The sequence below is a fragment of the Heloderma suspectum genome, chromosome 5, assembly GCF_057233095.1.
Source record: "Heloderma suspectum isolate Gila_16-S chromosome 5, 16-S_ref, whole genome shotgun sequence".
Lineage (NCBI taxonomy): Eukaryota > Metazoa > Chordata > Lepidosauria > Squamata > Helodermatidae > Heloderma > Heloderma suspectum.
The window spans coordinates 86,178,515-86,195,306 of record NC_139462.1 but is presented as its reverse complement, the minus strand read 5'-3'; the positions used below and the strand labels follow the sequence as shown (position 1 = coordinate 86,195,306).

Sequence of the window (16,792 nt, the reverse complement as noted above, 5' to 3'; positions counted from 1 at the left end):
CATTAACCCTCGGCCAAGATAACAGATTGGTAAAGAAATCCTTTGCCTTCCCTGGTTTATCTATGAGTATCAATTCATCACACAGGCCAAGCAGTAGATTTTTCCATTAACACAAGTTTAATTTACCAATGACAATCATCAAATAGTTTTCCTTGTTTTACAAACAGAAAAAGTGCATCCATTATACAAGAACATAACTATCTCTTTAAATATACTTTCTAGACTCAGAGTATACTGCTAAGGCTAATCATGGTAGGGGCTCTTTAGAAAATCATATGGAAAAGCCCTGGGACACAATAATCAATGGCAGTCAATGTCACTGCTCCAAACAAGTCGGTGGGAATAAATGCAAGTCTTTGACGCTTCAAGGTCAAGCTGCCAAATTTCTGCCACTCAAGACACCTCAATCCCAGTGGTCTTTTGTTTCCAGTACAACACAACAAAACATATCCATTGTCACCACAAGAAATTAACCAGCTGTCAAAGGCTACATCAGTTTTCCCACTTAAAATCATATTAAACTGTGCAAGGTCCTCACTACATTCATAAAGTTAATTATAAATAGGCATATCTGTAATGGAATGGTAAATAAATTCACATACTGTTTAAGCTAACAACAACAAAAAATGTCTCCCTTACTGTCAAAGTATTCAACACTTTTAAAAAGTCAGGAATTTAAAAGGTACAACTTTGAAAGTAATTGGAAAGGAATAAATTGAAGCTTCTTTAACAGAGAGTAGTCAACAATGGAAGTCCTATATACATCTGCATCACTTAACTTATTCATAACATATCTAGACACAAGAGTGAATAAGCAGCTAACAGTTTGCAGACACCAAAGTATACAGAATAATAAAAGCTCAAAATAGACACAAAGATATATACAAGGGGGTCTCTCCATACTGAATGATAAGACAAAATATACTAGCAGATATACTAGCAGATATACTAGCAGAACTTGAGCACGCTCCGGGAGAGAGCGCAGGACAGGAAGGCCTGGCGTGCTATGGTCCATGGGGTCACGAAGAGTCGGACACGACTGAACGACTGAACAACAACAACAACTAGCAGATAAAATTTGCTGCTAGTAAGTGCAAGGTAATACACTCTGGGGACATATAATCTTAACAATACATGCACACTCATAGGCTGGCTGCAACTACTTAGGAAATAGATCATAATAGAAAGCCCACCAAGAATGGCAACCCAGTGTGCTGCAACAACATAGTTTTTAAAACAGATTAGGTAAATTCATAGAGGGTAAGAGTTTAGCCATGACAAATGGATGCAGTGCTCAAATGCATGCCTCTGACTATCAGATACTGTACACAAGAAATAGGGGAATGATGTTATTTTGTCTTGCACATACCAGTTCCTCGGACATTGGGTTAATTCCTGCTGTCTTCTCCAGTCTTAAAACTGGTGCTAGAACAGCACTACTGCGGCACCAGCAGTTTTTTCAGCCTCTAAAATTAGTATTTTGGTCAGGGATCAAGGCCACCACTCAATAATGAGCAAAAAGCAGCAGGACATATATGCATCTCAGTGTTAGTATTCATTCAACCCATAGAGAGTTCATCGGTTCAAACTGTATACGTTAATTTGTAGGACCAGGCTGAGATTATGAACAGGTTTTGTCCAAAAGCTCAAGCAGCATGAATTCAGAGCTCCCCATCCATCTACCTCTTCCAGGGTTAGGTATGTGGGGGCAATGGTTGCCCAGTAAGTGTTATAGGTGACTGTTTTAAATTGGAGATTGCAGAAATGGCCCGACATCACTGGGTGTTGTAGAGTATCACTACAGGTGTCTTTGACACAGTTTCTACTAATTTGCCACTTGTATAGAGAGGTAGAGAGGTTAGAAATATGAGAGATGAGGCCTGAATTTCTTATACAGAAAAATTGTATTGGGACTTTCTATACACAAGGGATAGCAATCACAAATGCGGCAGTACCAACAGATCAAATGAAATAAGCCTATTTCCCCTCTGTCCCTTTCAAAAGAAGATGGCCTTTGTGAGTGACCCAGTATCAGGCTACCACTATCCTTTGATTTTAGGAGGTCCCAAACTTGGGGCATTTGTCGCTAATACTCTTAATTTGTTCCTTTTCAAGAATGATCATCATCATTTAGATCAGATATACAAAAGGTGCCACAAAAAAGGAACAGGTGGGCAAGACTCACAATCTTTTGACTGCCTATAACTTATTGCAACATAAAGATTATTTTCACTGATGGAATTAAATTAGCACTACGGTTGCTAGTTTGGTTCATTTAGGCTATAGAGTCTACCTTCTTGGACACAATGTTTGAAAAAATATTTTTAAACCTTTAAAAAAAAATCACACACAACAATTCCAAGGCTGATGGTGCAAAATCAGGATCTTTCAGATTTAAAGGCTGGAGCCATTCAAATGTCCTCAGGTTAGTCTGCTGCTTACCTCCAGAAAGACAGCAGGTATATTATGTTGCTGTACTAATCCAGATTTAATTACAGAACCTCTTAATCTTATTCCAGATCATAGTTCTTTCCCTTTTTCAGGTTCTGAAATACATGGTAACAGGAAGGCAATGCTTCTGTGCACATATCCTTTGGATGGATTTTGTTCTGTTCTACAATGTGTTTATTTTTATTTTTATTATAAAACACAATTTTTAGTCAATTAAGTTTCCCTCATTTAGAGAAAAAAAAATCCTGCCTATATCCTATTCTGGTTTCTTCTGAAAGTATTTACCGCATTTTTACCGCATTTAAACAAACAAAAACACACTGGAGGAATCAGAGCATGGGTAACTTGATTACCCAGTTACAAAGCCGTGTGCTCACAAGTACACATTTCACACGTTACAACCTTCATAACTCAACGAAGGCTCACAGTTTTTACCACATATTTTAAAAAAAGCTAAAGGTAAACCACATCTGAAGCCATGTTTGCATGAACCGTTATTTCAGTTTAAGAAACTCTAATACTCTTGGAGTTTACGATTATGTTCTGTCCCTGTGACAGAGGGGTGAAATCAGAAGGACACCAGAATACACAGTCCTTAAGAGGGGTCCACATCTCTACCATTTGTTCACATGAACCCGATCACAGAAACTGTTTATTCATGTGAACATGACCTGAACAGGGTGTACACAACCTGTTTTCAGGGTGCCGTTGCACACACTAGAGTAGGCCCTCACACCTGGAGAGCAAAGGGCCAATCCTAGCTTCCAAAGACTTCTCATCTAGTTCCCAGCATAGCTTTTCCTCCATATGCACTCCAGCCACTTTCTTCCAAGCTCAGCTATAGGGAAAGGCCTCCTTAATTCCCTCTTTCTTGGTACCCTTATAGAATTCTCTTACTGTTATTTTTATTAAAAGACTTTTAATAATAAATGACTTTTCGACCCACCAGGGCCCTCAACGCGATGTACAATTTAAACCAAACGAAATAACAACGGAGTAAAACTAAAGCCAAATGAAATGAAATCACAACAGAATAAAAGCCAAAATAAAACTTTCTTTAAAACAAGCCAGAACAATATGAAAATCCATGAAAGCCCAGCAAAACAGTGCAGATAGTACTGCCCATCTAAAACTCTGTAGAGATGGAGCCAAACTGACTTCAAGAGGGTGGGAGTTCCATAGTTGGGGTGCTGCTACAGAAATGGTCCTGTCTCGTGTACCCACCAACCTAGCCTCTCTTGGTGGTGGGATATACAAAAAGGCCCCTGATTAAGGTCACACGTTACAGGCAGGATCATAAAGGAGGAACCACTCTTTCAGATATCTGGATCCCAAGCCATTTAACCAGCACCTTGAACTGGGCTCGAAAACAAATAGGAAGCCAGTGTAGTTGGTTCAAGACTGGTGATATATGGTCTATAAAGTACACACCAAACAACAGTCTGCCTGCTGCATTTTGCACTAGCTGTAGTTTCCAGATGCTTTTCAAGGACAGCTCCACATAGAGCATATTGGCACCAGTTGAAAAAGAGAGACAGCACTGATGGTCATCAGCATAGCGATGAGATCCAGCCCCCAAACTCCAGGTGACCTCTGAGGATAACACAGAGCCCTGAGGAAGCCCTTAAGCTAACAACCCTGAACCCAAGCAACAGTCCCCCAGAACCACCTTCTGGGATCTTTCAGTCAAATAGGACCTGCCCTCAAGGCCATATCAGTCAAACATCCCAGAAGGATAACATGATCAATGGCAGTGTTTGCTATTGAGAGGTCCAGCAGAACCAACAGGGATGTACTCACGCTGTCTAGTTCTTGGCACAGAACTTCCATCAAGGCATACCAAGGTTGTTTCTTCCCCAAACCAGGCCAGGACCCAGATATTCTGTTCTGACTCTGTCACACCAAGTGTCTTCCAGTGCTGGTGAGGCCTGGGTTTCAGGGTTCAACTATGAATTGGGTCTTTACCAGGATTTGGGGCAAATCATGTTTCCCAGGGAGGCAGAAGCAGGAAGAGGACAGCACCATGGAGAGCTCAGAATGGTGCTGGGGCTGGAAATAGGGATGTACAGACTGTGTAAAATCTGCTCCATCTGTGTTTCACCGATTGTCAGGTGTCTTTTGTTCCGTCGTCTGCCCACAGACGGATGAGAATAATTTTTTCATCATGCAGAAAAATCTACGAATAATTACGTAAGTATTTACATAAATATTTACATAATTTACCTCAGTATGTAACATTTAGCGTATTGTCCCCCATTCCATTCAATGTATCCTCAGCAGAAACTTGCATATTTTCCTACGAATATATATGTGTAAATTTCGGGAAAGTAAAAAAAAATCCCAAAGTCCACAGAGTCTGCGCAGCCTGAGGAGGGCACTCTGCAGCAGATTCTTAGAAATTCAAACTCATTTTAGTCCGTCTCACATTTCTCCTGCATCCCTAGCTGGAAGCCAAACATGTTTGTCTGTATGTTGCTCCAACAAGCAGCAGATCATAGCTGAGCCTTAACTAGGGGTTCAGCTATGGCATGCTGGTGTCTTCATAGCTGGAGTCCTCAGAGTCCGAAGATGGCAATGCAACCTCCTCTGGACTCAGGGCACCAGGTCCCTAGAGTCTTCCTGGAGAACTGAATCCTGAGGAGGTGGAAGCCTTGTGACACCTTTCTGTAACCAAATCTTCTCACGAACAGTTACTTCAGGAACCTCTTATGTTGAGGAGTCAGGATCCTGTGAGGACAAGGGTTTGGTGTAATGGTCCATGACACCAGATTGGAATGGATAGAAATAATCAGTTTCATCATCACTCTGTTGCTCAATTCTATGCAGAGGTTAATAGGAGGAAGTAGCTAAGATGCCAAAATAAAGGCTCTGCCAAAGCCTTTACTGATGTTTCCACTGAGGATGAGAGGATCATAGAATAGTAGGGTTAGAAGGAGCCTATAAGACCATGGAGTCCAACCTCCTGCCCAATGCAGGAATCTAAGTCAAAGTATCCCTGACAGATGGCTGTCCAGCTTCTTCTTGAATGCCTCCAGTGTGGGAGAGCCCACTGCCTCCCTGGGTAACTGGTTCCATTTAATTGGATTAAAGCACCCTTTACCTTGTATCTTGGTTTGTGTGGGAATCAGCCAATGTGTAGAGCCAATGTTGCTGCTTCCCCCAGGCTTTGCTCATTTCAAAACATAGCCCGAGTTAAAAACGAGTTGTTGACCAGGGCTCTCGAGCAAACTGCTAGGCCATTTGAAAGACCACATTCTCCCATATGAGCCTGCCTGGGTTTTAGGATCCTCAGGAGAGAGCCTTCCCTCTATATCACCACTATCAGAGGCACACTTGATGGGAACATGAGAAAGGGCCTTCTCAGCGGCAGCTCCCAGACTCCGGAACTTCCTGCCAAGGGATGCCAGGTTAGCTCCACCTCTGTTATCTGTCTGCCAGTAGGCAAAGGTATTTTTATTCAGACAGGTTTTTGTCATCTAAGATGATTTGCTACCAAATTGGGTCTTAATCTGGTGGGTTCTTTCTATTGTGTTTTTTATGTGTCTTTTATTTTTATTTTTTGTTTTATTGTATTGGGTGGTTGTGACGTTCCTGCCCGAGGTTCCACCTTTCCCCAGCCTCCTCCTAAGAAACTCCCTCAGGAACGTCTGCTTTCACTTTGGGACAGCTGTACACACTGTCCCACAAGCTTCAGCCCTTTTACTCTCTCGCTGGGTTCCAGAGAGACCTAATATGCTCAGTTGGTTTTCTCAACCCACTACAGGAAAAGTAACCAGGAAATAGATATAGTAACAGTAGCATAAAATCAAACAACAAATAGAAATTTGGATTTTTAATAACAAAGATGAATTTAAAACAAGAAGAGTTATATGTTATTGCTATTAATCAATGCTTGATCCTAACTTCCCTACCTACTCTACCCCTTCTAAAATACTATACACAAACCCCACCAACTAGATATTGCTTCCAGGATCCCCAAGACCCTATCTGACTAACTGTCATCTCACCCTTTGTATAACCTCAGAATCCCCACACATACTCAGGCCCTTCCCACCTTTCACTTCCTCTCTGGCATACTATTAACCCTATCTTACCTGGGTTAAATTTAACAATATAAAATTGTAACTTTGTAAATTTTTCCTCTGTATTTTATTGTTAGCTGCCTTGAGCAGTATTTTAGTGGAAAGACAAGATATAAATCTAATAAATAAATAAATAAATAGCATACAGTGAACCACCATTCCTGGGGAACAAGGCAAGTAACTGATGAAATAAGTATGGCAGGCAGGCAGAAATGGAATGGCAGAGTTATGGGAAATGGAAGTACAAAAGGTGTGGTATGCTAAAAGCAGAAATCACTTCTGAATGCTCATGGTGGCAGGTTGTGCCCACAGAGCAAGAGCAAAGGAAAGTGATTAAACAAGCAAACTAACCATGTCTCCAAAGCTCATCATGGATTTTGCCCTCAGTACTGAAAAAGTCAGCGCTCTCTACAGCCAAGACACTGTAACAGAGGATATTCTTAGAGTAAAGTGGACATCATTGATATTCTCAAATTTCACCTGGCTGATTTAAGATTTTACAAGACTCCCCGCTTTCATAACATGTAGAATATAATGTAGAGATTAAGCAAAAAATAGGGATAGGATGCTGTCAGTACATTTCTGCGTAGCAATTTTCCAGGGCTGTATACAAGTCAAAGGCTGTGACGTAGAGGAGCTCAGCGGAAGGATCAGGTTGCACAATGAGCCATTTTCTTTTCTCAAACTCATCTCTACATTGCACTGCAAGGTGCTTTAAAAACTCTTCCAAATTTGAAGGGGGAAAAAGCACTGCTTGTGATAAGAGCTTGGGCTGGAAAGGATCCTTGATTGGGAAAACAAAACAAAAGTCCTGTTGCATGTGTGGTGCTTTGAGAACATGTAAATGGCTGTCAGGATTGTGGCCTGCTTATAATCCATCCATCTTATTTTTACATTGCACAGGAGAACAATGGTAAATTCAGCAGAAATGCCCTATGCTACCAATGCAGTGTGCTAATAGCAATTGTGGCATATGAGGCAGGGCAGGATTACTGTGTTTTCCTCCAATCCAGTATCATATTGTCAGGGTGCATGCAGGATAAACATTCCTCCTACTTCGGGGAGCTGAAAACATCCACACTGTGATTTCCCTGCATTTGTATTGCGGAGATGCATCTTAGCCATACATCACAAGTATTTACTCCACCCGCCATTTGGAAGAGGGCAGCAAAGCTACCGCAACAGGAGGTAACCATCACTATAGTGATGGATGCTGTGACAAAAAACAAAAACAAAACAGAAGAGTCCAATCAGTGACGAGGCAGACAGAAGATATGATGGTCTTGATCTGGCCTGTGGACCACCTGTTGGGTCCCTTTTGCTTTATATCATTTCTCTTTAGTTTCTCAACTAAAATACATTACTGTACTAATGCATGGTGCTAAATGCTGCAACATTCAACAGCTGCTCTCCAGTTACAGACAAGATTTTACAGACAGTAGCTTTAAAAAGCCACAGGGTAAGTCACTTTGCCTGTGAACTCTTTGATGAAGATTGGCTGGGGGGGGGGGGGAGACAGACAGGTGTCTACCGTTATATATGGACAACAGATAAAAACATGTAAAAGTACTTGCCAGAGGAAATGTATGATCTTCTTCCCTTCTAGTCTTCCCATTAACATGTTGTCATTTAAAATAATAGGCAATGCAGCTGGCTTCTACATGTCAATTTGTGGCCTTTTGTGCAATAGATATTTAACACTGTGGAAGACAAAGTTGAGACCAGTGTTCATCCCAGCCTAAACTGCTATTTAATTTGTCTATATGTTTATGTAATTTGTTTTAATTCCATGTTTTCTCCCACTTTCTTTTACATAAATAGATTTTCATGTAGTTGGTAGGCAAGTGCCACATCTTCTGTATTGGCCTTCCACCGCCTGGTGCCCTCCAGATGTGTTAGACTACTTCAGTCTGGCTGGCTGGGGGATGCTGGAAGTTGTAGTCCAATGCATCTGGAGGGTACCAGATTGGGGGAGGCTGTTGTATATCATTTCTATTACTCTATATGTAAAAAAAAAAATGACCTTAGGAATTATGGGAGTTGGGACCGACATAGACCAGGTTTGCCTGATTAAGGAACCTGTGGTTTGTTAACCATGGGTTGTTTGGGAGGGAGTGAATGAATGTCCTGACTCCCAACCACTTGCCCACTTCCAGTGTGCTAAACAACCTAGGGATGCCCCGTGCCTGGGTTATTCTCTGTGATATGCAAAGCCAGAACTCTGGGTTGTTGATGGAGAAACAACCCAGAGTTAGAACCCATGGTTTGTTCTTGTATTATAACTCTGTGTTGTTTCTCCCACAACATTCCAGAGTTCCAGGTTCACATGTTCACAGGGATGTTTAGTGTGCTGGCATGGGCAAGCAGTCAGGAGCCAGAATGCTCCCTCCCTCATGTGTACTCCCAAACAACCATGGGTTATTTAATCATGCAAACCAGGTCACTGACCGATTTGGATAACACACCACAGCTCGTCATAGGTTATTTAACCCATGGTGGGCTGTCGTGTCATACGAACAGCCCCACTGTGTGTATTGGGGGGAAGGAAAACATAGGGATAGTGGATACTCACAACCACGCCACCAAAAATTCCTTGTTTTCCCTCGTACTGTGAAAAAATCAGTAAATGTATTAACAGGAAACTGTATTAAAATTAAACCTATTAATGGTACTGTAGCAAGGATAATACAATAGCCAGTAACACTTTAAGTGTTAACCACTATTTGAATCATTGTACAAGTGGTGCTTTAGCACCACAAAAGAAAAGCATTGCCCAAAATAAATTAGTGAGGTTGGAATGAGGCAAACAGTTTCACATGTAAAGCCTACAGAAGACAAAGGAGAGATTCAGCCATTCTTCCCTCCCCTCAGAACTGTAGCCAACTAATTCCAACTGAGTCTATTTAGCTTGAACATGAAAACCAATTCATAGAGGAATGGCCATTTGGATTGAAACATTGCAGCTTCTCTACTACTTTGCATTCCCTATTCCCTCCAACACCCTCCCCCTTTTTGTCTTTTGTGATTTTTTAGATTATAAACCTGAAGGAAGGGATGGTCCTAACTTTTAATTATGTATAGAACCTAGCTTTCTATGCACAGTTGTGATATATGATACTTTGCCTCAGTGTAGTTTTATAACAATTATATTACTCACCCACCCACACAACATATATCCAGAGACTATGCACAATGAAGCACATGGGCTGCTCAAGGGATGACAAGCCACATGTTATGCTTGCATAATTGTGAACATTTTCCTGTATGTTTTCCCTCTACACATAAGCACTGCATCCAAAGATGGAATCTGGCAAAAGTGAACCATGCAATGCTCTCAGCTCTTTTTTTAAACAATGGTTGCTTTTTGGCTGTGTAGTCATATATGACTAAACTTGTGTGGATATTTCCATACAGCAGCCTCCTCACTAGGTAGGCATTTGGAGCACAGTGGATTGGTCCAGAGGCTTTATGTTACTTATCCTTAGCCATATGACGATACGAAGGAACTTTTTTAGGTGTTTGCAGGGGTACCCATGTTAGTCTTTTCCAACAAAGAGTCTTGTGGCACCAAAAAGGGTAATAAATTTGTAGTCTTTAAGGTGCCACAAGAGTCTTTGTTGTTTTTTAAAGTGTGTGTGTTTTAATAACCTACACCAAATTATCCCTTCTAAAAGAAATAGACTTCAATATTGTGGCAGCCATCAAAGGCTTATGTTCAAAAGATCTTATGTCCAAATAACAATTTTCACCAAGAAAATATTTAAATTGAGTAAGAAGCTACACATCTATATACCCAAACCACGTTAGCATCTGTACTTTTAAAATTTCAGACTCTTAACTGTAAAACCTTTAATAAAATAACGGGGGGGGGGGGGGATGGATACTATTATTGAGCTGTCCATAAAGAACCTCCTGCTAGCATTCTTTCAGCACATCCCCAGATGTACCTAATCTGAACATAAAAGGGTGGGATTAAACCTGCCAAGATTAAAACTTCCTGCAGTTTCAAGCTTCAAGACTGGTGATTTAAATCCATGGTTACTTGCACCCTTTGAAATGTGAAATACTAACATATACACCCACACACGTTATAAACAGGACCATGCAGATTCAAGACATAAATCTTGAATAGCATATTCATTTTATTTTTTGAATCATGTTTCTAGCCTTCTTACATGCAGACAAAAATTAGAAGAGATGAGAGCAAATGGAGAGATTCCAGAGGTAAGGGGATATTTCACTATTTGTACCACCAAATCAGTGCCAGATTTATTCCCTGTGAGTGGCAGTTGCTGTAGTGTACCAAATGTGTACATCATACTGGAACAAATAATCCAAAACTAATTTGCAACCATGGCTAGGTTTGTGCAGATGTAAAATGACACCATGGATAATGCTGGGTAAGGAAGCCAGAAAACAGGAGGAGGCAGAAAACATGAAAGTCCATTGCCTGGTCCCATGGATAAGAGACTGTGAATGTTCTATCTGCACTGACCATAGTAGATAACTATACAATAGTTAAACTTCTAAAAGTAAACTGACTGAAAACAGAAAACTGAAAATGTGTTCATACATCAACATTTTAAAATGTTTTCCCTTTTAACATGAAATACAGCAGGATATATAGACATAGATGTGTGTGAACCCATGACTCTTTTATTTACTTTTGTTTTTATTATAATTACTATAGTGCTGATGATTTAATAGCACTTCCCCCCACCCCCAAGTAATTTTATATTATTTTTTGGCAGTCAAATATTCTAGCACAAAAACTAAAAGGGCTAGAACATCATGAGTAATTAGTATAATTTTACCTACTGACAGCATAAGTACTGATCAAGACATGTTTTCAAGGTTCAGTAACTTTTTTGAGGTTAGCAGTACTGAATTTCATGCAAGAAAGGGAAGTTAGAATGATAGTTTGAATGAGGAGCACAGAACGAAAAATACACATTATTTTCGTTTTGACAAATCTCACAACAGTCATGATTTAGAAAAGAACAGCACAATTATCATATAGTAGACTTCGGACTAGAAAAAAAAACATGTCAGCTTCCAAACTTGGGAGAAATAACATCTATCATCAAATTAGTTTCCTCCTTTGTCCAAGGAGTTCAGAGCAGCGCAGAGTTACCACATTTTAGCCTTCTCTACAACTCAGAGGCTGCATTCAGTCAATCAAATTTTAGCTTAATAAGCCAAGATATGTACTACTTTCATCCACCCACCTGCAGCCACTTTGGTCCTTCCTTCACACAAGCAAATGAATAAGCCAAAAAGCCACAGTTAATCCCATTACATCTGAAGCGGGACTATAGTTAATAGTTTCCGAACATGTCAGGATACCAAGCCAACTTTAAAACATGGCTTTGTATCCTGGTTTCTTTGGAAATCATTAACCATAGTTCCCCAGTTCGAATGTAATGGGTGAACTGCAGCTTCCTGGCTTGTTTTGTCATTCATGTGAAGGGAGAAGTGAAGTGGGGGCAAAACCAATGGGTTGTTGTGCACAAGAATGCACCCTGCACCTCTTCCACTTTAATGCACAACCCATGATTAGCTCCTTCATAGGTTGTGGATGTGTAAACCCAGATCATGGGTTAACTGCTGGGTTGTTTAGCCCCTAAAATAACCCACCAGTCCAGATTCACACATCGCACTCCACAATCTACAAAGGAGCTGATCATGGGTTGTGCATTAAAGTGGAAGAGGAGAACGTGCTGCAGGCAGCATGCCTGTTCATGCACAAGAACCCATCAGGTTTTTTTTTTAAGGGTGTAGCCTCTCTGGCCATGCAACTTGTGGCAAAAAATATTTTTAAAACCCCTCCAGCAGTACGCAGGCTTCCCCTCTTGCATACATATTTTTTCCTTGGATTACAGCTGGGTTACCACATGTCACATGGCAACAAATTCATTTTGCATGATCACAGCTCAAACACACCCATAGTTCTTTATGTATTTATTACATTTTTTATACCACCCAATAGCCAAAGCTCTTTTGAGATATGAAAACCACAAGTAGGCACATACATGTTGACATAGAAATACAGCATGTCTTCATAAGTTCCTAAAAAATCCGTGGCAATCACAAAGTTCATTGGATGTGTACATGTGTGCGCTTGTCATTCACATGGCCATATCTCCACGTAGCTGCAAGCAAGAACCTGAGAATGACCACATTTAGGGAATGTGAACCAGAAAGGTCTGCATGTACAAAACAATCCTTAATAACCACATCCAGAAATGCAATAGTAATCCATTCCAGAATAAAGGTAAGCCTATTATTATTCTTTTTTTCTCGATAGAAAAACCTTTTGGTCACGGTCTATCAAAAACAGAAGGAGGAGGACAATTCATTATTAGCATAAGAAGCGTTACATACTAGGCAAGATTTATGAGCACCATCTGTTTGCCCGTATAACTCAATATTTTTTTCTCTGCCAAATAAGATTTTTACCAGAACAGATAAATAAGCTTTAGGATATACTCTGAAAACAACAGAGAAAGTTAAATGTTTCTTCAGCTGCTCTCCAGTGTGGCTGGGCAGCCTTTTGCACTCTTCAGACTCAGGTCAAACTGACCAGAGCTATCACCTGATAATAATGTGCGGGGAGGGCTATGCTTAGAACTAGTGTTATAAATGTCATTCCATTATCTTTCATTCATTTCATTGATCCATTTCAGAATGTGCCTTAGGGTAATAAGGTCCCTCTTTAATTTTCAAATATATTAGGACTGCTAACTTTTAATGAATCTGTTTTCTTCCACTGTCAAAGATTTCATATTTGCATGTAATTTATATAGGGACACATCTATGATCTATTAAGTATATACATGCACAAACACTGTTGAGGTAAACAGATGAAAAAGAAAAACCCATGAACTGCTTTGCACAATTATGACCCCACGGACTCAGTCAAAACGAGTTACCATGTTCTCCACCATTCAAGGACAATAAAAACAATGAAACAAAAATGATTCAGAAGCTCAGTTAAATACTAAACTGAAACTGGATACAAAAGATGAGAAGTGCAAAACAAAGATGACCAAATGGTCCTCCTTATGTAATGGAAAAAATCCACCAAGATAGTGGATCTATCCACTATCCACCAAGATCCACCAAAAATTGCAGCCTGTGGGCCCCAGGCAGGCCTGGCAACTTCCAGCATCTGCCACTGCCAAAAAGTGTGTGTGTGGGGGGGACACTCTAGGAACAGGCTCTATTGTTCCTGCCAGAGAAGACTTTTTCCTAGAACATCCCTGGAGCATCCTAGGAAGCAGGCAGGAAATGTTGAGTGCTGCTTCCTAGGATGCTCCAGGGACACTCTAGGAATGAGGCTTCTATAGCAAGAAGTATAGAGCCTGATACTAGAGCATTTGTGTTCTTTTTTGGTGAGCAGGTTGGGTTGGCTGTGACTCCAGCACCTTGATGCTGTGATATGGAACAGATGCTGTTGCTGCAAGACCAAGGCCTGTTACTGCTGGTATGCATGTGTGTCAGACAGAGAGAGAGGTAGGTAGGTAAGTAGGTTGGGGGGGGTGCGTGCATGCGTGAGAGAGAGAGTTGTATATGACTTTATAGGACAAACACATGCAACCCTGCCATGTCAGCAGACAACTGATGCATCCTCCAGGGTTGAAAAGGTTGCGTACCCCTGCTCCAACACTATACTGTTACATATTTGCAAGTTTCATGTTGGGCATAATTAGGAAAGGTATCGAAAATAAATCTCCCACTATCATACCCCCCTTATACAAATCTATGGTGCAACTACACTTGGCATACTGCGTATGGTTCTGGTCACAGCACCTAAAATAGGATATTGTAGAGTTGGAAACAGTGCAGAAAAAGGCAACTAAAAGGATCAAGAGGCTGGAGCAACTCCCCTATGAGGAAAGGTTACAATAACTGGGATTGTTCAGCTTGGAAAAATGGCGAGTAAGGGGAGACATGATAGAGGTGTACAAAATTATGCATGGTGTGGTGAATGTGGATAGGGAGACATTTTTCTCCCTCTCTGATAATACTAGAGCCCGGGGTCATCCCATGAAGCTGATGAGTGGGAGATTTAGGACAGATAAAAAGGCGTACTTCTTCACACAGCGCATAGTTAAACTATAGCATTCACTACCACAAGATGTAGTGATGGCCACCAGTTTGGATGGCTTTAAAAGGGGGTTAGACAGATTCATAGAAGATAAAACTATTAATCACTACTAGTCCTAATGGCTATATTCTACTGGCAGTATCAGAGGCAATATGCCTATGTACACCAGTTACTGGGGAACATGAGTGGAAGGGTGCTCTTGCATTAATGTCTTACTTGTGGACTTCCCACAGGCAGCTGGTTGGCGGCTGTGTGAACAGAATGCTGGACTAGACGGACCTTTGGTCTGCTCCAGCATGGCTCTTCTTATATTCATTATTTGTAAAAATGTGGCAGTAAACTGTCATTGCAGACTTCAGAAACCATAAAAAACATTACTTCTGCATACTGCAGACATTAAAATTGAATTATTAGGGCCAAACTAAACATTCTATCTAGCATGCTTGCTAGTTTTCTTTACCTCTGTGTAAGCACGCATGGCCCCAATTCAGATTGGCACCATGGCACTTCAGGAGGTGGAGTTATATCTTTCCCCCACCCATTTTTTCCCACGAAATCCCAGGCACACACACACCCTGCGTGGTTTATGAGAACAACAACAACACATTCCTGTGACTGCAATGGAACGTCTTTTTCTAACTCCCCCACAAGGGGTGGGTGGAATTTCACAAAACAAACAAACAAACAAAAAACCAGGTTGGGGAAATGGTTTAACCCCCCCAACCCCCAGTTACTGGAGCACCATGGTCCCAATCTGAATTCGGGCCACATGTGCTTACACAGAGGTAAAGAAAATGAACACGCATGGCTCCACTATGTGTACTAGACAAAACATTTAGTCTGGCCTTTAGCTGGGGGTATGAAGAGGGTTTTTCTTCTTCGAAACTTTTGTTCGTCATATAAAATTTGCAGACTGTTTTAAGCTGCACACAGCATCAGTTCGAAAAGCTTGAAGAAAAGTTTAATGCAGCTACAATGTTATGCTTAGCCTACAATGTAACCTATTTATACTTAGATCAATGTCTGAGGCCCTTCTCCGTATTTCCCCACCATCTGACTTAAAGCAGGTAGACTCACAGGAGGGAACATTTTCAGTCCTGCACTACAGTTGTGAAAGACACCCACCTTGCCCCATAGATCAGCCTTCTACAACCTCCAGATGTGCCCTCCAGATGCGCCAAGTGCAGCTCCCAGCCATGGCCATGCTGGCTAGGGATGATGGGAGTTGTATTGCCACACATCTGGAGAACACCAGCTTAGAAGAAGGTGTCATACCTGATGACCTTCCACCATGCTGTTAAGACCACACTTTTTTATATAAAGCATTTGGAAGGAGCCTGCTACCATACTGAATTCTGGTTCCTGACTGATTTTACTGTGTGTTCTTGCTGCTGCTGCTATTCCTTATATTGTATTCAGATTGGTTATAATGGTTTACAGATTTTGTTAGCCATCTTGGGGGCCTTTTAAAAACATACAGGCAGGGTATCAATAGAACTTCACAATAATCCATGTGAACAAACAGGCCTTTGCCAGAGTATTTTTTCACTACTTTGCTTCAGCTCCTTCTCCTTGCAAAACAGAAAGAAGAAAACAGTGTTGTACTTCTAAAGCAAAAGTAGAGGCAAGGTTACAGGGCTACCACCAAAACAGGCAGCCCCACACTGAGTCCTTAACACAATAATATCACAATGTGATTGTGTGGCAACACACAACACTAACATGTTACAGCATTGGGTACAGGAGGCAGAGATGTGGGGATGTTGTTTTTGGTGGCAAGCACTCCATCTCGAATGACAAGAGTTTTCACCTAAGTCTTATATTCTATTCATCAGGAAATATTTGTAGGGTCCCAGGTCTGTTTGTATCGTTCAGTTCAACCCATCTCCATAGTATGCAGGCATGAAACATACAACAATGCCTGAAAGTGACAACCATGGGTGAAAACGGGAACACAACTAATATTTTTAAAACCCCATAAAAAACAAGGGGTGGGGGAGGGAGCATCCACAGTCGCTTTCCACACATCTCTCAACTTTCTTGGTAGTCAACTCTTTGCTAGAAAAAGTAAGATAGAAGCAATATTTTAGAAAGCAATTGTATGTTACAACTTTTAAAAAGTATTCAGCTAAGGAACAAAACCCCATGT

The 16,792-nt window shown here is 41.0% G+C and overlaps 1 protein-coding gene across 1 annotated transcript in view; it reads right to left on the bottom strand.

Moving 5' to 3' along the window:
- The window catches only part of STOX2 (storkhead box 2), a 206,985-nt gene that overhangs the window by 116,207 nt on the left and 73,986 nt on the right, over positions 1-16,792 (bottom strand). The gene's annotated exons all lie outside the window — the stretch shown is intronic.